We start from the raw sequence: 25,372 nt of genomic DNA, 5'->3' as shown, positions 1-25,372 counted from the left end.
TGCCTCTATAAATCAAAGTAACTACTCCCAAAAGCCAGTCACAAAGACAGATGCTAATCTGACAACCAGGTTTAGGTATGATGGTACTGAAGTCTCACTTGGTCCTGTCAAAGTAATGCTGCACCAACATACCCACAGATCTCTACCAAACATATTTGTTATTTGGCATGAGATGCTTTCAAGTGCATGCTGTGTCATGCCAGTGTTCATGGATATTTATCCCTAGCCATGAAGCTGCTCTGGGAGCTTGCGTAAATCTTCTCTGCATTCTCTCTGTCACAAGCGCAGTAAACCCTGCCAATGAGAGTACCATGGGCCAATTCATAACATGGCCTTGGGAAGGCAGAATTTTAAACAGGACACTGAAAATGGGCACATGGAAGAATTACTATGCACAAAGAGTAGGTCTCTCTCCTGCCCCCACCCCCTCCTTCCACTCAACAAGCAGAAAGCATCTCCAGTAGAGTGAAAAAGGATGGTAGTGACAAAGCAGCATGTCTAGAAGTATTGTGTCCAGGAGGAAAGCCTGAGAGCATCCATTTATTCAGTGTAACATGATAATGACAGGCTGTCCATTCTCCTGCAGACACTCAAGATATCAGTTTCTGAACTTATGCCTCCTCAGAGACAGAGAATTGTGTTCAAAGCAAAATGTAGGTTTTGCAAGGGAAGCTGGGTGTGAGCAAGTGTCTAACCTAAAGATTATGATTTAAAGGTCAACACCTAATTTATTTACTGATGATCGTGTCTGCAGGAACATGCTGCCTGATCACATTAAATACTCTCTCCTCTGATTCTCAGTGCTTCAGCTACTCCAACTGGCTGCATCCCTGGTAAGCTTTGATGATCCTGTTAGACACTGTCAATACAAACACCTGATCACACAGACTGAAAATGTGGGACAGTGTAAAACAAATATAGTTGATATCCAAAAAGTGATTCAGTGAAAACAGCTTGGAAAGTTCATGGAAGAATCTGCAGGTCCATATTTTACATACCTAAGTGCATAAACAGGGACTCCAGAATCTTTACTTGAACACTAAAATTAAAGTAAGCCAAACACAGAAACGCTGGGCAGGGTAAGTCCCTTGGACTTCAAGGGGATTTGCAGGTACTTGGTATTTTTTGATTTTTTTTCACATGAAGCCACTTTCCATTTAGGAGCTGAATTTCAGGACTGCAGATTTAAAAAAAGTTTGACTCACATTGTGTGCCTTGAATTGAGATGAAAGAAGGAATGATGTGGCAGTTTGCCATACCATACATATATCTCTTCTCTTGTTTGCTCTCCAGTGTAAGAATGTTAAGCACTAATTTCTACTTTTTCTTGAAAAAAGTCATTCAGTGACTCATTAAACAGAGGGCAGTGCAGCTGATAGAACCACATAAAAGCAAAGGCTGCAACACACTGTTAACTTGTCTGGGTCTCAGCCTTCACTTTATGGCCAGAGCTGTAAGGTTCAGCAGACCACTGGACTGAGGAGCATGGAAAATTTAAACTTTGGGACTCTGCTATGGTACTTGTGTAGCTACAATGGTATGCCCTAAGATAATGTTGGGAAGAAAAACCAAACAAATGGTATAAATTCAGAAGCTATTTCTCTGCATTAATGATGAAAATCCAGTTCTTTGGCAAGTCCTTTTTTTTTTTTCCTTTTTTTTTTTTTCTTTTTGGTAGAATTTACTTTTTTAAAATAGCTTCCTTAGAGCTTTAGCCTCTCAGGCTTCAGGGTCTCAAAACTGCTGTGGCCATCTCCTCCTCTCCCTCTCACATTTCATATTCTCTGGTCTACTCCTGTTTTGACATCACCAGAAAACACAGAGATTTCTGTGTGTCAAATCCTGTAAGCTTTGCAAATCCTATGCATTATACTTTGTAACTCGTGTTTTTATTTCAGGCCTCCAGCTGCTTCTCCACCCTTTCAGCATTTGTCCACCATGCTCTTTCTCTTCACACTGTTCCAGAAAAGCTGGGATTCTCACATGCAAAGGACACGAGTGTGGAGAGTTTTGTGCAGACGTGGCTTGAGGGAAAAGGCTATGATCATATACAGCTGGTTAAGCAGTAAAAATGCAGATGCAAGCAGTAAGTTCTCAGCCTTTTCTTTATGAGAAAACAACAACGCCGTGCTCTTGAGCGAGTAACTAGAAAACAACAACACTGCTCTTGAGCAGGTAGGAAGACAACAACAGCAAGATGTATAAACAGGTACTAGTCTTGACAGAAAACTACAAAGCATCTTGAGAATGTAGCTACAAAAAAGGAGTTGACATTTAATCTGTAGCTAATGATGAGCTTAGCTTTTGCAATATGTATGAGCTTAATTAACACTACTATAAAAGCATGTAAGACGGATCAATAAATTTGAGACTTGCTGATCATCGGATGTGCTTGCCTCCCTTCGCTCCGTCACATGAGTCATTGCTTTCTTCTGACCCTAGTCACCCATTTTTGCTTCTGGCTTACACTGTTCTCTTGGCTTTGCAGCATTTTCTGATTCTGCAACAGTTCCACTTCCCAAAGTGTACCATGACTCAGCCAATAAATTGCCCAGTGTAAATCTACCCATGGCAGGCTTTCACATGTCTAAAAATCCTCCTCCTCCTCCTGAGGCTGTGGAAGACTTAAGAGAAGTAGTAACAATACACATCCAGCAACACTGCCAGCACACTTTTAAATCCCTGGTCAGAGGTCTTTCTCATTGAGTAAGGCACATTGTCCCTACTCCAACAGTGAGAGCTCAATCATATATGTATAGGAGAAACACCCAGCATCAAGCAGAATTTCAATAACATCAGACAATATTATGGCCACTGTATGCACATAAGCTTTCCCAGTATTAAAACAGTTTTCCATGTTGAACAAGAAAGCCAGAAGGACCTGCTGTCCACAAGGATATCTTACTAAAAAATGAGAAAACACAGGGAGTAGGGAGTGCCAAGACAGGTGAAATACATGGAAATGGTGGTCAGAAGGCAATATCCAGAATGTGGAATGAAGGTTACTTTAATAGGTCACCACTAACCAACTTCTCCTGTATGGGTTCACAGAGCTAGTCACTGCCACCACTAATAAGGACACATAAGTAATCTGAGTTTAGGGATATAACCACTGGAATGAATAATTAGCATACAGGAAGAAACAAAATGGAATTCCCCAAAACAACTGACTCCCCAAAGACCAAAACAATCTCCGTCTCACTAAGTTCACACAGAGGCCAACACTTTTCACAAATTAATGAGAAAACGTCTGGATATCCCAAGACACAACTGGAAGTTTAGGAGGTTCATTTGTCTGCCCTTGTTCCTCTACACAAAGAACCACTCATCTATATTGAAGTTTTGGGGTGGGAAGATGGAAAACCTAAGCTGAAACCTGTCTGCTGGCTTGCTTGACATGATCAGAAAGAAAATAAAATCACAGAAATGAATTTGGGAAAACCAAGATTAATTGGAGCATCAAAATGAAGAAGTTGTTGCATTACTGGCTGCATAAAATATTTACAGCAGTGTGAAGAATTTTGAAACTTTCAAGATATTGGTTTGCTTAAGCACAAGTCAAACTTAACACTGTGGGTCTGGTTCCTCATTCGTCACTTTCCTTCCCCTCCTCTCATTTAAATTCTTTGTGGTCAGCTCTCCTAGCAATTTCTAGGACTTGTGTGGGTGTTCAGCACAGGCTGTAGAAAGATATAGGCCTACAAAAACATCTGTATACTAGAAGACTGCACAGGCTGGAAAGCAACAGTAGTTCTTCCACTGCAATCTCAAAGATTTTCTAATAATTTTCTTCTGGCGTTGATCACAGATAGAGCAGATGACGCGCCAGACCCACCCCAGCTATACAACAACTGAAAATTCAATGTTCCCTGCCCTCTACTCAATTTGAAATATGACTGCTTTTGTACCTGCACACTAAAGGAAAAATCATGAGGTCTCACAATTCCAGAAGCGACACACCCAAAGCAAAAGGATGTGTTTTTCCTCAGGGACACAGCACAACTAGTCCAGGTCACTGAAGCTGACAAAGTGGCCATTGCTTGGAAGAACCTGTTGGAATTTTTTTTTCCTTTTTTTTTTTTTATTTTGTTTTGAGTTTTTTGTGGGTTTTTTGTTTGTTTGTTTGTTTTTGTTATCAGGAGGAGTGCAAACCCTTTAGCCAATGAGACAGAAAGCGATTTGCCACATTTCAGGAGTCAGGGAACTGGATACACCTGGGCATTGGAAAAAAAATCATGAACTCAAACGCAGCTCAGCAAAAATTTAAACATGGCATTTAACATTATGGACTGGCACAGTAGGCAGAGAGATTTCATCATGTACCCTTCAATATAACTTACTTCCAACATACTTGAACTCAAATTTATACTCTGCAGCTGTGGCAAATCAGAAATGGAAACTGCAGTGAAAAGGAAGCATTTATGCCACAACTGTTTGAAAATATACATGCTATCTTCAGACAAATGAGAACTTGCACAGAATTCTTACAATTGCTGCGAAATACTTGCAATTGGGAACAGCTTGCAAAAATACATAATCGGAAATCTCCCCATTAGCTAAATTCTTATACAAGATTAGACATCCTTTTAAAGGCCAACCTCCAAAAAATCCATAACCACATGATAAGTAAAGTGCAGATACATGCCGTGGTGCAGCCATCACCTGAGGCGGGACAAGACAAATTATGCACTCTGAAATGGTTTTGGACTCTAGGTAAAAGTTAAAAAATTATATTGGGAAAATTATATGGCTTTTTAAAGTATATTCCAGCACCAGGAGGTGCTGGAATTGCATATTGAGAAATGTGTGTGAATGGTAGGAAGTGATCCAAATAGGAGTGGAAATTTCCCACAAATATAGAAAAACTGTGACACAGATCTCCAGGCCATCAAGTCCAGCCTGGGGCTTCTGTCCACAACAACACAGTCCATGCTGCCATTTCAGCCTTTCCTCAAGACCTTTCAGCGGCCTCAAAAATTATGAGTACTTGAAAAAGACTAAAACATGCAAGAAACAGTTGGTAATTATGTAACACTCCAACCCCTGTGATCGTGGCCACCAGTAGCTACTGTCAAGGAGGAATTACAGATTTTATTGTAGAACAATGATATTCCTTGTGTAGAAGCCACCAGTGAACCTTGTGGACCAGCTCGAATATATGAAGGGCAGTAAGCAACGTGTATCATTTGCCAAGCCTATTCCCCAATCTAGAGGCTCCATCAGCAGAACAGCATTTATATAGTAAATTTTAACTAAAAAGGAGTTGGAGAATAAATTCCACATAAATTCTGAACAGCCTGCTAGCAAAAAGAATAAAGACATGGTAAATCAAGTAAAACTCCCTTCCCCCACTACATTTTTTAAACTTACTAGTGGTTTCTGTGTGTTACTGTTTTGGATAAAATCACACCCAGAAAATTGATTATATCAATTTTCCGGTATCCAGGGCTTTACTTACTATATGATAAGAACCAAAGGCCCAACACAGAACTAAGGTAAAATTCAGGCCCTGTGAAAATAAAATGCTTTGTCATTGATTCGTTACAGCTAGACTTTCACCCCAGAAGATGGAGGAATGTACTACAGTTTCACTGAAGGAAAATATAGAGACCTTATCTATATCCAAATTTGCAGCGATCTAATTAAAACATTAATCAATTATATTTAGGCTGATGCAAAGTCTCACTGTGAACACATTTAAACCGATTTAAAGCTGATCTATGATTAAACTCACATTAAAATCAATTCCTTAATAAATTAATTTGAATCAGAAGCTTAGCTTCTGGATTAAATTAGTCCTAACAGGTCTTTCTAGAGGCAATGCTCTCTCTGCCTCAATAGCATTAAGAAATCTAACTTTAATGACAACAACTTTTGTGTGCCAACACTCTTGCATGCATTCAACATCCAGGGTAGAAAGACATCAATGTGATCATAAACTTCTGCACAAAAGGACTAATCAGAGCAATGTCCCAAAACTTTCTTAGCTTCCATTTTATTTAATTCTCAGGGAAAATAGCCTTGAGTACAATATAATCATTTTCCTACTACTGAGTTGGAGATTTTTGTGTGTCATCTTCTGTGATTTATCTGTTCCGTATAATATCTTACTAGAAGTTTCAGTTTGTTGTAATTTGTGCAACAGGAAACCTTTTCCTTTGCTTTTACTTCCTATCCAAGGCACCAACTTCAGTCATAAATCATGTGGAATGCATACACAAAGCATGCAGCATAAAATGTACTTTTTTTACTGCTGAGGAAATACTGAAGAGCACTAACAGAACCACTGCAAACCAATCTGCAGCAAAGCTGCTTTCACAAACTCACGCCAGACCTCAAGCCAGCTCTGTACAGGTTTGGACAGGTGAGCTCCAAGGAAGGCAGCCATCTACATAATCCTTACTACATTAACAGAATAGAAAATCTCACACACAAGAGTACCCTGAGACAACTGCTCAGGAAAAAGTCCAACTTAGGAAAAGCCAGAAGGCTCTCACCCTGTGGTGTTGGTGTCATGCTGCAGCAGCCTGGCAGATTGCTTACATCTTTCTTGGAGAATCAGAAATAAAATAAACTTTCCAGCCTCATCAAATGTGGCCCCTGTGCCTCTCTGAAGCTCTCTGAAGGAAATAACTTCAAAATTTGTTAAGAGGAGGGGCTGCTCCTTATCAGGCACAGGAAGGATGCTTCCCTAGGCTAGATGAGATCAAGAATGAAAACAGGTTCAAATCTCTCTTAGGGACTATCTGCACAATGTTCAAACCAATTTTTACACAGTGCCAGTCTTTTCTTTCTTTAATCTTAAAAAAAAGCCAAAAGAAAAAAAGAGAAAAAAATAAAAAGGAAAAAGAGAAAAAGGAAAAAGAGAAAAAGGAAAAATGAAAAAGATACAAAGGAGAAAGAAAAAATGATAAAGAGAAAAAGGAAAAAGGACAGGAAAAAGAGAAAGGAGAAAAAAGAGAACAGAGGAAAAAAAAGCAAAAAAATGCAACTCCCTGAGCAACGAACTAACAAACCCACAACAACAAAACAAAAAATCCCCCACAGACCAGTCTTTCATTAACCAAACAAAACCACTTCATCCTAAAAAGATGGTATCATGTCAAATTACAATCTAGATTTTCACTGGAAATAGCACACAACAGTTAGAATGCATAACTTTCTCCCCAACTGTGCTGAACTCTAGGGAGTTGTCAGTCAACTCTTTTGTCCACATTTTCTAGAAGACATGAGAATGAAACTAATATTACATAAAAAAATCAGAGATAAAACTTTGATCCCAAAGGGTTTTCAAAACACAAGGGTTTATGAGGGAAACTTATGCAATCCCAGCAGGAGAACTACCAGGTGTATTAAGTTTCCTGTAAGACTCAGTCCAGTAAGGGGACATGACAACAGATAACAGGGCTGTCTCACAAGAAACCTGGTGGCAGGTAGGGTTCACTCTTTGCTATTGTGCAAAACTGAGTCTGCTGTTTACCTAAAATAATGTATGAACAAACTTTGTCTTTTCTACAGATTGTTTTGTTGTTGTTGTTATTTTTGGTTGGCTTTTTGGTTTGTTTTGTAATTTTTTTTTAACTTCTGGCTATTCTCTCACAGCTTGTTCCACTGCACATGAAGCAACATGCACAGCTCTGCTTAAAGATGCTCTTCTATTCTCTTTCGTCATGAGCTAGACGATGGTCTGAAATCCATAGAGCAGACCAGGACTCTCTTGGGTCCCACACACTCTTATGCTTGGATATCACAACAGCCAATAAAACACCCTTATTAATTACAGTCCAGGATCCTGCTGACACACTGAAGGGAAGATATACCCCTGGGGAGATGCAGCAACACATGGGCTGGAAACTCCTATGATAAACAGACGAAGAAGTGATACACCAAACCACCTCCTGATGGACTGGAACCTGATTCCAGACATGTCCAAATGTCCATTTCAGTATTTCCTTCTGCAAAATTTGTCCCACACTGCTAAGTACATAATAATGAAAGCTATGACAATGACAGCCATAAAGATTGATGGAAGAAGCCAAGGAAGAATCAGAACAGTATCAGAAAACAATGTTCAGAAAAGAAGAACATAAAGGACGAATTCCCCTCATCTGCTGAAATTTAATATCCTGAGTCCCCCTTCTGGCTGCAAAGGGAATTCTATGTAGGAAGTAACCAAGCCGGACACCATTACTGTTAGGGGAAATGGAAACAATCAATAGAGCAAAATACTTTGTAGATGATAAGCATTCTGTTTTCAGCATATTAACTGATTCATAATCTGTATCTGGCTACTGAAAGATGTCATAAAACCCAATGGCTGAAAAACATGATAAAAAACCCCAGCAGTACAATTACACTGAAAGTCTACCATATTTTTCCATTTTAATCACTGTTTCTGGAAAGAATTTAAGGCACGCTTTGAACTTTGCAAGATGTTATTCCCAGGTCTGGTCTTTTTACATACTGCTTATTCCAGGAGCTTCATGAATTTCCAGTAGCAAACTAACAGATCAAGGATTGAGGAAAAGCAGCATCAAATTAGTGTTTTCATGAAGCCTATAGAACAATCAAGCTATTTGCAGTGGAGGAAGTGAGCACACACTGTGTGTTCAGGGATTCTTAGCAACAACTCTGACACGAGTTGAGAGAGAACAGAAGAGGATCTAAATCCAGCAAATCACCAACAAAGTGATCGTCTTGTCTGGCAGTGCAAGGCACCTCACTCTGCAGCCTCTGCAGGCCCATCCAGGGTAGACTGAACATGCACCAAACACGGAATGCAGTCATGGAAGCCAAGGTTTCCATACTGAGAAAGGCAAATAGCTCCAGAGCCAGGTACCCTCTTTCTCACAATATTTTCATCCTAGCCTTTCCCAGTAGATTAAAGAAAAAAAAAGTTTTAAATTGAATTCCTTAATACTATCAGTGCTCAGGGGATGGCATTGGTTTTGACAGTACTGCAATGTTTGACAGCTATTTATCCTCATGACTTGTTTCCCCAATCAAAACATTTTTTAAGTAATCAGAGGAAGCACTGAATTTAAACAAGAGGTTTTAAACATCTTTTTCTTTTCTTATACATCATTCTTTCTCCAGAAAGAAGGAAAAAAAAAAAGGAGAAAAATTTTCACTGGCTTCTAACTCTTATGACACCCTTATTCATAATTAAGCATAGATCTTAATTTCAATTTGATAACTCAGTTTCCCAAGTTCTGAGGATATTCTATGTCTACAATAACAATATAAATTCTTAAAGTTTTGATTTTAGGCAAGAAAATAGTATGTTATCTGATGTATTAGTTATCTTACTGATTATTCTGCAGAGGGATAGATAAAGATCAAAATACAGAAAAAGACAAGGACTTGGCATTAGGGGAATCTAACAGACCCGTGAGAGAGGAGAAAAGCAGAAATTTTATCAAAAAATGTTTTGAATTCAGACTCAACAGGATCACTAAACAAGCAAGTACTAGGAGTGACTTTATGAGTTACATTTGAGTAAACGGTCATCACATCCCAAAAAAAGTCACCTCAGTTTTAGGCACAAATTGAGAGAGAAAAATACTTCCTTTTTTTCCTGTTTTAGCTCTTGTTCAGCAGTTTCACTGTGACTTGGTCATCACATGGAATTAGATGAAAAACAGTGAAAAAACTTTTCTGCAATCACCAAAACAGATAAGCCTAACAATCAAAAAAGATCTCAGGCAAATAACATCTCTACACATTTGACCTTCCATGTGGGGAAGCTAGTTAGTAGGATGGGATGTGAATTCACAGAACTCTGGTCATTTTACACTCAGCTACCCCAGGCATTGAATTAATACTGACTGACGTGGCTTAACTGTTAAACTGTAGTATCCTGTTAGAAACCACTGACATGAATGGTCCTTCACCCACAATACTGAGTCCAAGTGAATCAGAGAAAGGTACAGAGGGTCCTTCACATCATCATGCAGGCACTCTGCCTAGCAGAATGCTTGTACTGCACCCCTTCTTATGAGGTGTGATGTGAAATACTGTAAAACTGGATGTCTAGGCAGGGAGTTGTCCATCAGGGCTAACATTCAAGAAAACCACTCTAAGGCAGGCACGTGGGATGTGGGAGGGCAATAAAGATCAGGAAGAAAAGGCATTCCCCTTAATAGAAGTCACAGTAGACTTTTGATGGAATAGCTGCTCGGGGACTGTTTGGAGTAGGAACAGAAAATAAGGGAGAAAAATGCAACAAAACCTCAAAATCAGCATTGTTTTCTCCCCAAGCCCCAAGATTCATTTCTATGCAGACCCAAACCCCATATCCAGACATGACAAATGCTGTGTAATGTGACCACTCCTCTCTCCCACATATCCCAGGTATCCTGGGCAAAACAGCGCAACACTGATGCAGCTGGGTGAGGACTCAATTTCTGGCCATTTTCCTTGCAAACTGTTACCTGATCTTCAGCAATGTTTTTGCACAACCTGTCTTAAAGCGCTTCTCTTCCACTCGTCTCAGTACACCCTGTGGTGAGGGGTCCAAGCAAGTCCTTTTGTACCCCAAGTGCCCGCAAGATGCATGAATGTGGTCAGCGCAGACTGGTGGATATAGAAGCAAGGGCAGGCAGGGGACGTGTGTAAGGAACTACTAAGGATTTACTGAAGGTGTGCATTTTTCTTAGATTGGTTAAATCCAAGAAAACATTGAAGCGAAAATGGCTCTTCCAAATTTGTGTGGCTTTGGTATAAGTCACTCAGAATGATTCATCTCTGAAATGGAGCCTCCACTCCTGGCCTTCCCACAGTTAAACTCATTCACTTCAAATGTTAATACTTTGAGTGCCTTGCCTGGACCATCTGTAGAACTGATCACCTGGAGGGTCTGTGCAAAGCAACCATTTGTCCACAAACAAACAGTTTAGCTGACTAATTTACTCTTATAGACAAGCAATTGTTTTGGCATAAAAGCCTGATTAGCTAAATTCTATCCCTCTCTTAAATGCTTATTCAAAATTCTGCTCTGGCCCATGACATAACTCAAGGGTTCTGGCTCCCAGATCTAAAATAATTAGTCTGGGGAAATTAAACAGTGCTCTCTGCACACCTGTGGCTGGCTGGGCTCCCCTGCCTGACAGCAGTGCCTCTCCCACACCAACACAGGCCGGCTGTGAGCACAGCTCCCAGGGCTGCCGTGCCCAGGATCCCCCATCACAAGAACCCGTCAGGAAGAGCCGCACTGCTCCTCATGACACCGAATGGAACCACTGGTTTGGCAAAGAAGCTGCTCATTGAGGGTCTCTGCTTAGAAGATTTATATTTTAAACAGGCAACAGCTAATATCATGGGGAACAGATACATTACCAGCAAGTCATTTCCAAGCAGCTAATAACTGTTTCCTTACCCACCAGATCCTAGGATGCATTTTCAGGTTTAAACATAACATATACATTGTAAATAGCGGAAACATCTGGGGTTTATTATAACACCACTTTGCTAGCCTTGGGCATTGTACAACTCCCTCAGGCCACGGTTCACCCTTGACCTGCCAAAGATGATTACTGTACTCAGGCAACTTCCCCTGCTCCGCAGCTGCTTGCCTGCCCCTCCCCTCTGTCACTACTCACCACCACTATCATTACAGCTACCATCCCAGGACAGCCAGTCAGAAACTTGGGTTGCCACAGTCACTGCATGGCAACAGCGTGGCTAAGCAGGTGAGGAGAAGATGATGAGGGTGGTCAGTGAAGTCACTTTGCTGGCTAACCCCAGGGGAAGGAGGGCTGCCCAACACCATCTGTATTGACAGCCTTTTTTCCTCTCCCACAAGGCCACCTTCCTTCTCTGTTCCACTCATTCCACCCTTGTTGTGGGTTCGGTCACATCTCAGTTTCCCCCCTTTCTCAACTTCCAGTCTCCCACTGAGCCAAAAATGACCGTGTGCTGCTCCCTACTCTTCCTCCAGCCTTATCTCCCAGACACATCGCGCTCCCCAAGTTCTCTGCCCTCACTCTCCTCCCTCTTTTTTTAGGTCTCCACTGAGGACCTCTTATTCACTCATTTCCCCACTGTTCAATGTCCAGCCCCACAAATCCCAGTCCTGTCCCTGCTTTTCCTACAATTCACCTGTTCCTTTGAATATGGTCCCAACCTGACCTCTCCCTGGTCACACCTCTCCCTGGTAATACATCCCATATGCAATATCACAGCAACACTGCCGACTGGGCATCTGGTTTCCCCTGGCTGGGGCTAGAAACTTTTCCTGGGCTCATCAGCAAGGGGAAGGCATTTTAGGGCTGTTGGTGCAAGGACACACTGCAAAACTTTTGCTGAACTAATGCAAAGTGTGAATCTAAAGTACTTCCATTACACTTAGGTGAGAACACACCTTCAGAAAAATGTCATCTTAATTCTTTCTGCTTTATAGCTAAAAATAATAAAAAGCCACAAGTGATGATCCAACATGACTTAATGTATGCACTTTAAAGCTCATTTGCACAAGCTTTCCACGTGCCCCTGTATAAGCAGACCACTGACCACAGACTCTTCCCTTCCAAGCCGTTTTTTGCCTGCATTTGATTCTCCCTGATGAATGCCTGAACAAGTGGGTAGAGTGGCAGCACTCAGTGGTTCTGTTTAGAAACACAACAGCAATAAAATACAACCTCAGTTCCTCAGTTCCAGTTCCTCCTCTACTGCAGAGGAGACCCAGCAGCCTCAAAGCCAATCCATGACCAGTTGCACCCCTGTTTACAGCACACAGAAGAGTAATCCACTTTCATACGAACCTTCTGGTACAAGAAGCCTCCCTGAGAGGTAACAAGCATTCCAGCAACAGTACATACATTTGCAGAGTGGTACAAAGGTTCTCTGCCACCTCATCTTGAGCAAAGCCTACTGACTGATGCTATACCCATCCTGAACTCCTGAGAGTTTACATGCTAGTTACTGGAGCATTTCCTCTCCCCATTCTCTGCAACACAGAGGTAAATTTATGAAAATAAGCATCAGAAATGTATTGCCTTTTTAAAGTTTTATTACTCAGTAGTCTGGTAAAATCCTATTTCTTAGGAAAAATTATATGTAGCATTGTCTTATTTTATTTTTATTTCTTAATTTGTTAAGTTCAATCTACTGATCAATTTAAACATCATCCTAGAATTATGCTATAGTAAAACAAATGCACATTTAGAGAATAAATGGAATTGATTATCTTCTGGAATAAAAGGCCTTACTAAATGACGTATTTAAATACAACCCCTCAATCCCTCGCTGAAGAAGCACCTGGTAATTCACTTTTTGGATCAAACTGCAACTCCACAAAAACTTTATGACCTCATGTGGTCTTTCCACCCCCACGTTCCTACCTAGAAACATTATATACAGTATGCTCCAGGCAAGAACTGAGCTAGAAATGCGGATGGTGGTTCTGGGGAAAGAGATATAGCAGACACAGGGCAGAAGCACAGCACTGAGAACATGATAAACAGACAACTGCTTAGGGAAGATGCCCTGTAGACTCATTCCTGGTCAAGTGATTATCCTCCCCTCTTGTTTGAAAAACCCTCCACACCCAGTAATTTCCCTTGTCAAGCAGGCCCACATCACTTCATCCTGAAGCATATTTTGTTATATATAAAAATGACCATTTTGATCAGACAAAAAGCTAAACTAGCTGAGTACCCCACCTTCAGCTACAGCTGATTATGGGTGACAGGGGCAAAAAAAACCAGCAATCATTGGCTGTGATGCTCTTGGACATAGTAAAGCCCTACAGGTCAGCAAGCTGCAGTGGAAGCAGGTGAGATGCTTGGGAGCCTTTTTGGTGTGATGTAGATTCAAAAGCTGCCGCTTGTTCCTCTGGTGCTCTCTTGGCGGTGGACAGAAACCTCAACAGGCTCCTAGGCAGGACATGGTCTGGTGTCGTGGGGCTTTACACCATCATTTGTGATGCCAGCCCTTGAGCAGACTGGACAGACATGTGCCCTGTTGATGGTCAGGAGGAGATGTGCAAACACTGTGAGGGTAATCCTGTCTCGTGCTTTTTATCTTATCTACTCCCCAGTGTAGAGTCAGCAGTCACCATGGTTTTCTGCACGGAAATAGCCTCACAAACTAATTCCAGTTCTAAAAACCTCAAGTTGTTCCTTATCCCTCCACTCCAAAGTGATTTATAGCTCTTATTTGTGCCTGGAGTCTTTGGCATTGATATGAAATGAACTAAGCTTTGCCATGAAACTGATAGCAAGAAACATCATGAAATGTGCCATGAAACAAAGCGATTCTGAGACTGCTTGGTATTTCTATAATCTGTTAAAGAAGTTGTTTACTAACTGCAGCTTTAAAAAAAAAAATCAAAGTGAACTCACTACTTTGGACATTTCTACATTTCCCTGATGACCCATGGTGAGATTTTCTGGTTTTCCATGAAAAGTTGTTTCCCTGCATTATCAAAAGAAGATGCATCTTTTGCTCTCTATCACATTAATACAGAATTAAAAGGGTTACTTAGGAAAATACACTGCCTTCTCACAGAGGCTTTCAGTTCTATTCTTTAAGGACAGCAGTGTTTTCCAAATTTGTGCCATCTGGCTGTCAGCATATTTCACAGGACCGCTCCCCAAGGAGGTCTTTTCAGGAGCTCCATAATTTTTATGGAACCAGAGTTAAAAATGTCTTAGAAAATAAGTCTTTTCTTGACACTTCTTCAGTGGATAAATTCTGTGTTGCAATATAGCTCTAGGAGGTCTTGAAATTCAAATAAACTCCTCTCTTGCTGCATTTGTGACGGACTGGAGTGCATGTGTATGCACAACTCCACATACATGTTTACACTAATATTGCTCCAACACGACTCTGGGAAAAAAAAAGAGAGCTGACCATCTCTTTATGAAAGCTAAACAGTTTAGAATTGAATGAGTAAAAGCTATCACCTTGCTGTTATAAAGCGGGTAAGATGAAAAAGATGCCAAAACAATCCCAAATGTACAGGTACCTGATTTCACACATCAGATGAGTTAACAGCAAACATTAGACGTTAACAGCAAACCTCAACAGCAAACATTAGATGTTCAATTTAATCATCTTTCTCTGCCTGTTACCTCTTGGCCAGCAGACACGACACAGTGCATTATATAAATTTCTTTCACAAATGGTTCTTGTGGGTCCTTTCATTATTCTCAGTTTAAATAACTTGCAGTGTGACCAAAGAACACCTAGGATGGCCTGCTTAGAGTTTAAGATATATGGTTATCTGGGTAGGGCAAGAGAAGGGAAAACCTAGACCTAGGCACACAGCCCCAGCTAGTTTAATATGCCTTAGGAAAGTGCTTAAGCTTTAGTGTGCAAATACTTCCAGCGATGTTCAAGGAGTTTCAATGCATTTCTTAAAGGTCAAATTGTGTTTGTAAGAAAGCTGGAAGATAATTTTCCTTTCAGGGTTTAGGTGTGGAAACAACAGACGGATACACAAACATGGTGACCTCAAAACTTCCTGTAATGGGTAAGAGAGATTGGATAAAACTTGCTCCTGGTGATTTTGATCCAAATGCCCAGAAGAAGAAAACCCTTCATCACAGACTTAAGGGGTAAAAAAGCCATGAGCAAATCAATGACAGGATACCATCTGTAGCAAAATCACCTGTGCAGTTGAGAGGGAACATCAGGCAGAGCAGTGGACACCATCTCTCCTACCCATTAAATGTCCTCCTGCCATTTCATCTCATTTTCATGCTGATTCCCTCTTGTCAGTGCCAGGGAGGTACCTTCCCACAAGCTCACTGTGGCAGCAATCACTCAGCACAATTTGTCACTGGAACAAGTCTGACCTTGACATCAAAATGGAAAGAGACATGAATAACTCAATCTAAAGATCCATATAGCTCTTTTACACAGAAAAAGAGCTATATAGACCTAGCAGCTTACTTCAGCAGCTACCAAAGCAGCTACTTTAATGGCACTTGCATACAAAGTAAACCTGAGGAAAAATTATGGGAGCCTAGAGTGAACCATGAGAAGCATTTAAAAATCCAACTTGGGACTAAGTAATCCTCATCCACCTTTGGTGTCCTAGGAATCTGTCATTGTACCTCCCCTCAAGAGGAAGCAATGTCACTGACAGCAGCTGTGCAATCAATTCCATACCTTCAAAACAAAATGCCTAGATGAAGCTACTTCTCTCTCGACATCTCTTAGAAGTTAGATCCCTTCCCTTGGTCTTTTCTTGTGGACTGAAGGGACAGTCTCTCAACAACAAGCTCTGCCTTCATCCTGCTGTACAAGACATCCTGCTGTACAAAGGTACAACTCTGACTGCAGCCAAAGAATTGGTTCTCCTCATGCAATCTGCCTAGAAACTGGATTGTTCCATGCCTGAAACTGGCTGGATCATTGCTATCAGCTTATAAGAAGCAGGTGTGAGCTGGAGAAGGGATAAGAGAAGACGGCAAATTTGGAGATGGAAGCAAGAACACTGACTGCTGAGACCAGTGGGTTCTGTTATCTAAGGAACTGACACGAGCCTCAAGAGAGACCTTGCAGCTATAATGAGGGATAATGGTAGGATGGTCCGACAAAGAGGCTTCTCCCCCCGGTGAGGTGGTCTTCACTCTACGTGTGAGGACAGAGTGGAATGAGAAACATCTTCACTCACAGATGGGAAAAAAACCCAAGGCACATCAATGCCAAACAACCCAGGAATGTAGCTGAGTTAACAGGACAGTTATTTACTTTAAATCCCTCTCTCTGATCTTGTTTCAAAAATCTTCCTGCTCTTGCTTCAGTGTGTTGTTATTGCTCTGAAATAGTTTTCCAATTTCTGACCTTGCTGGCACTTCATAACACCAGGAAAACCTGTGCTTAACATCAGTTTCAGTCTGGTTGATAATAAATCTCTTTTTTTCCTCAGTTCATCTTATCATCCAGCATTTACACTTAGCCTGTTGTACACTTGCTGTACCTTCTCACATGCCATGAGCAACATGCTTAAGTAAAACTTGCATTTAAATCAAAATGTACCAAGATAAAAAAGATTGGGCTAGCACTGCTGGAATCTAAAACGCTAAGTCTGGCTCAAAACATCTGCCAGACTAGAAGCTTGTAACAGAAAAAAAATCTCACACAGTAATTTCTGCATTCATCCCATACCTTTTGGTTGAACTATAGCCCATCTTTCAAAAATTATGCCAATCTTCATCTCAGATGCTGTGAGGGACAGAAATCCTTCACATGCCCAGGCAAGCTCTTTCACTGCACAAGTGCCTTGACTTTTTAAAGCACTAGCAGCTGCATTAGTCCTCCAGAGCTAGACAGAGAACACACTCTTTATGGGGCAGTTTCTACTTCTGCATTTCCAGTCTACTCTTTCCAAGAATAGGGTCAACTAGCAGCTACCATGTTTTCAGGTTTGTTTTTCAAAGGCTTCGCTAACTTGTCCTAATGGGACTTCTCTTGAGATGATCAGATGATGACACCCCAAAGCTGGCATGGATCGCTGCAGAATGGGCAGAAACAAGAAGGAGGCACTGGCTGCCCTGGAACACCAGTTTTTACAGGTCAGATTGTTCCCACTGGAATGGGGAAGCTCTGCATGGGAGGTTTCTCTTTCATTCTTGCAAAGGTACATACCGTCCTTGGAAGCAGCCTGCTGGAAAACCTTTTATTAAAACCTTTTCTCTGAGGGTTTCTCACTCAGGGAGAGTCCTGCCAGTGACTCTCCCTGAACCTGCAGGTCTGGCACAACGGCACAGCTGTCATCTTCTCTGATGCCCCTCATCCCCTATTCACCCTGTAGAAATAGCTCCTACCACAGGGCTGCACAGCTCTACTGGGACAGCAATGTGCCTGCTACCTAAAAAGAACCGTCCTCTTCCTATGTCTCCTGTAGTAGACATATCAACTATGCACAGCATCCTCCAGAAAACTTATTTTCACAAAGAGAAAGGAATCTTTTTGACAATTAAAAAAAAAAAAAAAGGGTAGGTGGCAGGTTTGTGGTACACATATTTTATGGCCATGTGCCAGAAGCCACGGTGGATAGAAGGGAGAGGTTAGACTGAGAGCCAGGAGACTCTGGTTTCTGTGATCAGACTGATCTGTTGTGACTTTGGACATGCAAAGACTGATCCCAGGCAACGGGAGCTTCTTCCACACAGGGTGGTTTGAGGACAGAGATTTCAGCTAGACCTCAATGACTGTGATGACACAAACATTACCAGTTTATTTGGTGCAATTCAAGAGGACATGCAAAAATATATTCACAGAATAACAGGGCCACTCATTCCAAACATAGTACAATAACTTGGAGCAGTTTTCAGTGCTGTTTTGTTTACAGGTGCAATATGGCATTAATATGGCATTATAGGGGCAAATTATGGCCCCTTTTTCTCTCTTCTAAGTCCAAGGGACTTCCCCAAAGGAAAACTGAATAGACTGTAACTGTAGGAGCCAACAGTCACACTAAAATATCACACCTACATGTGCTCACACACATATATACACACAAATACATGCAAATTGGATTTAGAATTTAACTCTTCTGGGAGTAATGGCAGTGATAACAATCCCTATCTATCACCTCCACAACTGGATGTTACTAGGGACTGTTTAGCCACCTTAAGTATGCATTCATGCCTTGGTAACTGCCTTCAAAGGGATTAACCATTAGCCATAGGACATGGCACGGGGTTGACTCAAGGGTGAAATGGAAGCTGTTAATGCAGGAGAAAGGCATCGAGCAAAGCTCAGCCTGAGTCCATGACTGAATGCCAAGCCCAAACTCCTTGAATCTGGATTCCCTCTGCTTACAGAGGTGGAAGGACAATCAGCTCATAAAACCTCAGGAAGAGACGCACCAAGCGAATGAGTAAAGGCTCCCAAGTGAACAGTCACATGTGGATTAACATCTCCCTCTTCCTCCCTGAGCTGTGAAGCCTGTGGACTTGGTTGTCAGAGCTAGGATTCAAAAGGCCCATAGTGAACAAATTACATAACATGGTCAATTTCTCCCCAAATCTAATGCTCCCACAGAAAATTACACAACCAGAAACACAAAACCAGACACAAGTAGTATTCTACTTCACAAGTGCATAAATGAAAAACTAGCAGTTACTCCAGACAGGAGGTTACATTAAAGACCTCTATCAGTCCCTTATGAAATATCTTGGTCTACTTTCCTTTCATTGTTTTTTTTTCTTCATTGACAGAAATAGAGCAGATGGGATGGACAGGATGAAGGGGAAAAAAAGAAGGAAAAGGATGGAGAAATAATAGGGAATAAAGAAAGATGGGAAAAGAAAGGAGGGAGAAAGAAAAGTACGGAAGAAGGACAAAAAGGGGTGCATAAAAAGACAGCAGAACAGATGGATGGAAAGGAGAAGGCAAGAAAGAAGGGAAAGACAGAAAGGACAAAGAAAGGGAAGAAGAGGGATAGAGGAAGTGTGGTAGGAAAGGAAGGAGATAATGAACAAGAAGAAGAGCATTCCTGCGACCTCACACTAGGTGACTTCATGCTCATATTGCACGAAATCAGGGCAGAGTGTTTTTCAGGACCCAAGTCTCCCTCCCTCACAGCTTCTCTACCTGTTTACTGCACATCCACTGACCTTCAACACAACACGGCACAACACAGCACAACACAACACAGCACAGCACAGCAGGCTGAAGAAGGCCCGCTCGGAGCACCCCCCGGCGCTGGCGGCGCCCCCTCAGGGCCCGAGGCCCGCGGTCGGTGCGGCCGGGCCCCGCCGCCGCGGGCAGAGCGCTCCCGCCGCGCCCCCTGGCGGCCGCCGCGGGCAGCGCAGCCCAACCCGCGGGCAGCCCGCTCCCGCCTTCTCCGCAGGCCACCGGCCGCTCTTCTCCCCCTTCACTGCTAGTTCGATTGTTTTCTTTATTTCTAAAGCAGCACGTCCATAGACGCCTCCGCACCGCAATCCGTCTCTTCCCTCGGCCGCGCTGTCCCTGCGGCGCCGCTGCCGCCGCAACCCCGGCTCCGGCACCGTAACTCTCCCGATGCAAGCCGGCCACTGTGGACTTTGCAGACCTGCAACAGGACCCCCTCCCCCGCCGAGCCCAGGGCTCCGGGCACTTGAGGTAGCAACTGAGGGTTAACTCAACCACCTCAAGCACACTCGAGCAGCACTTTGCACAACTAGAATGACTCATACAAAATACTGACACTTGGTTTGTTTTCTTGTATCATAACGGAACACGATAAACTATCAGCACTGTTAAAGGCACATTCACTCTTGTTACTTTTGGAATGTTAGCAAAACACTGATTTGGTAAGAATTCATAGCATTTCCAGATCCTGACACCCTGAGACACAATTGTTCTCCACTGTTTTGCTTGTGGTTACAACCACCTGCCTCAAAGGGCTATCAGATGCTTGTAGATAGATTGAAAGGGGGGAGGTAGGGAAAGGAGATGCTTGGAAGAAAGTTTTCCACAGCTCTGCATTTAACTGGCCTTACTTTAAGAGTAACAAATTGCCACTTCGGTGCCTAAAGTCGAATGTGTTGTCAAAGATCATCTATGGCAAGGCATTCACAAACCAGGCACCCAAAAAGTTTTTTTGTGAAAACTAAGTGACTCTGATTCAGTGGAGAAGATGAAAAATGAGCTGCCCCAAATAGAGAGTGAGAATAGAGAACTATTCTGAAATATCAGCTGCATAGGATCTTTTTTTTCTTTTTTTTACTTATGAGTGCTCTTTCAAACTGCCTCCTTCAACCTTTTCCCCCTCCTTTTGCAGTTACTGCCTTTCCAGAAATCTGAGAAGCCCACAACTACAAATAGACAAGCTTAGATTTAAGAGTTAGCTCACAAGCTTTGCCAGAGGTTAAAGTTTTTAAATACATGCATATCTTAGCAGGCTTTGGCATTTCTACATGAAAGATAAAAATTTTGTCCAGCCTTCCCCAGCCATCAATATTTGCACAAAGCTCAGAACAGTTTCTGGATTTATTTCACAGGGGAATATCTTTCTATACACATGCAGTATTTACTGGACAATGGTACTGGTATGTTCTCACCATTCTGTTTGCATTCCCATGGCTGCAGTCAAGTAGTACTTCTAGTGTTAATTCAAAAAAGTTTGAATGGTGACTAATCTCGTTTATTACATAAAAAACATGAATGCACTCACATGCTTTTTAAAGGATTCACTCTCAAAATTGCTCTGAAGATTGTGTGGAATGTTTGGAGAATGCAGGCATTGCACACAGGTAGAGAGGCTTTCCTCACAGAAAAATGTACAAGCATACCGCAGCACATAAATATTTTGGATTGGAAACACCAAAAGAAGTTGTCACTCCTTCTAAGCAATAGTTTATCTCTAGAAGTGGACTGGTTTTGTCAGAAATCACGGCTTCCATTCCATCTCCCAGACTCTAGTCTTCAATTCATGATGAAACAGTGATCAGTCTTCTGATATCTCTTTATGAATACTGAATATCAATTTAAATTTAGCAACTTTCAGACTGAGCTCTAATCCTCCCAATCAAGCTCTCACCTGCAGCTTGGTCTTTAATATGATAAAAACCATTTCTTCCTCTGGCAACCAAGCCTGCTTCCAGGATACAGTCAAACATTCTGCTCAGCCACACTCATCTCATCTGAACTTCGTGCTGCTTACTCTGTCAAGCAGTCTTCAGGCTCTGGCATTTTATCTAATTCTAAATTAAACCCACCAGGAGATACTTATTTTCTATGTCAATGACCACAATCTCTCTACTTTGGGCTCTGTTAGTGCAGATATGTTCAGAACAATGTTGCTGAGGTCACTTCACTGAAATGGTAATTGAAGACCCATTTGATGGTCTTCCCTCTTCTCTCTGTTTTGGCACCAGATGCTTGTGAAGCCTTGCTCTTCCTACCACTAGAGAGTGGCTGACAAAACCCTGGGCCAGAGTTTGCAGCACTATCAAGTCTTCACACACATCAAGGTGTTTTCCTCAGAAAGGCTTCACATCTTCTCACACTTTGTCCTTTCAAGCCCAGCAACCTCACCCTGGTCTTCTCTGCTGAGCAGAACCACCTGGAAACTTACATTCCCCAAGCTGTCTGGAAAGAGCAAAGCGGCAGGGCTGATGTGCTGGTACCCCACCTTGCTGACACAAACACAGCTTCCACAGGGTGATTTTTCCAGGGCTGACCCCTTTCTCTCAGTGCACAAGCCCCATGTTATGCAGTCCAGCACTGAAGCTGGGTAGGCAGAAGGCTGGGCTGACACAGGGACAAGGGCCTATTTCCAGCCCCTGTGCTCCTGCTCTAACAGCACCTTAAATCAGGAGCAGTGCCTGTGTGAGGGGAAGGCCTGGGGACCTTGGATGCCCAACCTCAGCCTTCCTGCATAAGCTTTCTCTGCCCAGGCTGGATGCACTTTCTGTGTGCTGGCAATGCTCTAGGAAGCCCTGCTGGCAGATTTGTGAAGCTGGTCTGCACACTCACTTGGCAGGGCAGTTCACTGACATGGAGAAAAGCTGTAACCCTCTGTCCATTTATAACACTCTCTTCTTCAGTCTTCCATGCTTTGCATTTATCATGGTCCACGGCGCTCTGCTAAAGGAAGCCACAGTCACTCTGGTCTTGACACAAGCCGGACACTATCAGTTTATTCAAGAGCACTTGTAGCAAAGGGGAGTAAAAGTTCTAAATAATTTTAGTGACAAAGAGATCATACCAACATGGACCTCCCCAAACTTTTTCACAGAGTCCAGACTTCACCTAGGCAGTGGAAAACATGAAGATTTTTTTCTCTGTTACCACTGTGCAGGTGAGCAGAGAAGCACATACCTCCTTAAACTCTCTCTCTTTTTTTTTTTTTCTCTCCAATAACTAACTTTCTTGTCCAATAGTAGCTTTGGAGTTTCTGGGTAAGTTATGACAGAATAGGAAAGATTTTCTTATACCCTTTCTTTCCAATTAACAAAGCTGATTCTCAATCCATTGAGAAATTACCAAAACTTCCGGACCCAGGATTCAAGTGCATATGATACACTTTGACAGCCAGAAGCAAACTAAGTTGCAAGGAGCTTTGGTCAGAAAAAACTGCGCTAAGCAAAAAGCTGAACACCTCCTAAAGATTTCTGTGCTAGGGCCAGATCTTAAAACTGAGGACTATCTGCAAGCCACTGCTCTTCAGGAAAACCCTAAGTGGATGAAAACTCTGTGTAGACAAGAACACAACAGAGAAGATGATAATTCCTGACATAATTCAACTAAAGAAAGCAGGTAACTAAAAGAAAAACTGTTTCATAACCTCTCTGCTCATCCTAAACACGCCAAATGACAACAGGTACGGTTGCAAACCTATATTAGCAAAAAGGAAAACTGCAGTCCTGTCAAAGTGAGAAGGCCTTCATAGAGTGCCCAGTCAATACTGTTAATCAATATGAGTAGACTAGTAATTAATTCAAGCTCTAATATGCTTGAACAGAGGGAATAAAAGCCCATGGCTTGAAATGCAAAATTGCTCTCTTGTTACTTTTTGCATTAACCACTCTTTCTGCTCTTTCTCTTCTAAGTATCATTTCTAGTTCTAAATGCCCCTCCAACCAGGTAATACCCTTAAGTAACAGATTAGATAAAATCTGTATGACATGGCCAGTGTGACATTAACTGATTCAGAGTAAAATTTACAATCATGCGTTATGCTGTATTTAATTTTCCCATTAGAGAGACTACATGGATTAGCTACACATGTGAACTATCCTGCCACATACACTCATCTTGGAAGGAATGGGATTTTTATTACATAAGATAGAAGAATGTTCAGTTCTTGCCCACACAGGAAACTTTTGACTAGTAATGTCAGGTATGGATGAAGGCGGTACTCCTTCGTACCTATAAAAACATACTGGTGCTTTGGAGACCTGAGGCAAGCACTTGCCAGAAAAGTGGTTCATTTCTGGTTCAAACACTGACATATTTTGGCTTAGTAAAGACTTGGCCTTCTGGAGTTTTAGCAAAGCCTTAGTAGCTGGCATGATCTGAGACCTGCTCTGATTAATCTCAATCTACATTTGCTACCCTTCAGATTTGCAGGTAAAATACTCACCACGGCAGACATAATCAGACTGAGAATTAACCACACTTAAATACCTAAATTTAAGGTGCTATTTACCTACATGGATTTTTCTGCTCTTCTAGCTCCCTTCTACAGAGAAAGAACACCATCTTCCCAAAAATCTCTGCCTAGTTTAGAAGCTGACTTGGTTGGATTACTCAAAAAAAATGCCCTCTGGTTCACAGCTCCTTTCATTACTCCCTCAGCACCCCGCTCCACTGCAAAAGGAAAACTGCACAACAGGACAAAGAAATATCTCCTACACGAATGGGATGGGATGCTATAAAACTCTGAGGTGCACAGTGAGAAAACTTGTGTCTCCTTGACAGATCTCTCCTATCACAAATTGTCCAACTTGTCACTGTCTTCCTGTTTTCTGTCAGCAACAAAAACAAACAAAAAGCCTTGCAAACACTTCAAACAGCCCAGCTGTCACAGATAAGTCTGCCAGAGGTGTTAATGTTTTAATGCCAGAGGTGGTTAGTTTTAGCAGGAGATGCTTACACAGTGTAACAGCATTATAAAATCTGTAAAAGATAAAAAGAAGGCCAAAATAAGTGTTTGTCTCTATCTTTGCATAACAAGGGAAACCTCCTGTGCTGCACCTGAAACTTGTTTACAGCCACTGCTGAGCAGAAGCTGGGCGAGCTGCATCTCCAAACAACCTAGAGAAGAGGATGCAGTGGGCAGCGCTAGTTTGTAAAAATTAGTAGCCTAAAGGGATATCTGCTGCTGTTGAATCACACATATCCTTCCTGATGGCTGATGACTGAAGTCAAGAGCAGCACTATGTTGGCCATGATACACTGAGCAAAATTAATGTAGGTATATTTAGAAAGTTTTACCCTACTGGGCTTTATGTTAATTTGTCTGTTGGGACAGGAAAACAGCACAAAGGGAGAAAAAATACACAACCAAACAAAAAACCCAAAATCAAACCACAGGCAATTGACTGCTTTTCCCATGCTTCTTTCAAAACAATTTCTCACAAAACCCCAAAGAATTCAAACACAGCTATACATTGCTGTTGCAAAAAGCTAGAAGTATCTATTGATAGTGCCAGGCTTTCTGATAAACTAGGTGGCATAACACAAGGTCTCTATGAAAAGCATCATGCACTCATATGTGCTTGTACTCTGCACTAGGAGTCTTCATCTTGACTGGGGCTTTGGCTGACAGAGACAAGTAAGTGCGGCGGGTGGGGCAGCACTCTCAGCTGAGACCCCTCTTTTGGGTCCTGCTTCTGGACACCTACTGAGGAGGACAAGGGTATCACTGGCATGAATTCTTGTGCTTAATACTGAGAAGGCACGAGAGGAACAACACGTGCTGCTA

General features: G+C 42.0%; 1 protein-coding gene across 12 annotated transcripts in view; it reads right to left on the bottom strand.

The window, feature by feature from the left end:
* NRG1 (neuregulin 1) overlaps positions 1-25,372 on the bottom strand; it is a 458,486-nt gene that overhangs the window by 153,025 nt on the left and 280,089 nt on the right. The gene's annotated exons all lie outside the window — the stretch shown is intronic.

Source organism: Zonotrichia albicollis, chromosome Z (genome assembly GCF_047830755.1).
Source record: "Zonotrichia albicollis isolate bZonAlb1 chromosome Z, bZonAlb1.hap1, whole genome shotgun sequence".
Lineage (NCBI taxonomy): Eukaryota > Metazoa > Chordata > Aves > Passeriformes > Passerellidae > Zonotrichia > Zonotrichia albicollis.
Note: the sequence above shows the minus strand (reverse complement) of the source record. Positions and strands in the feature narration are given on the sequence as shown.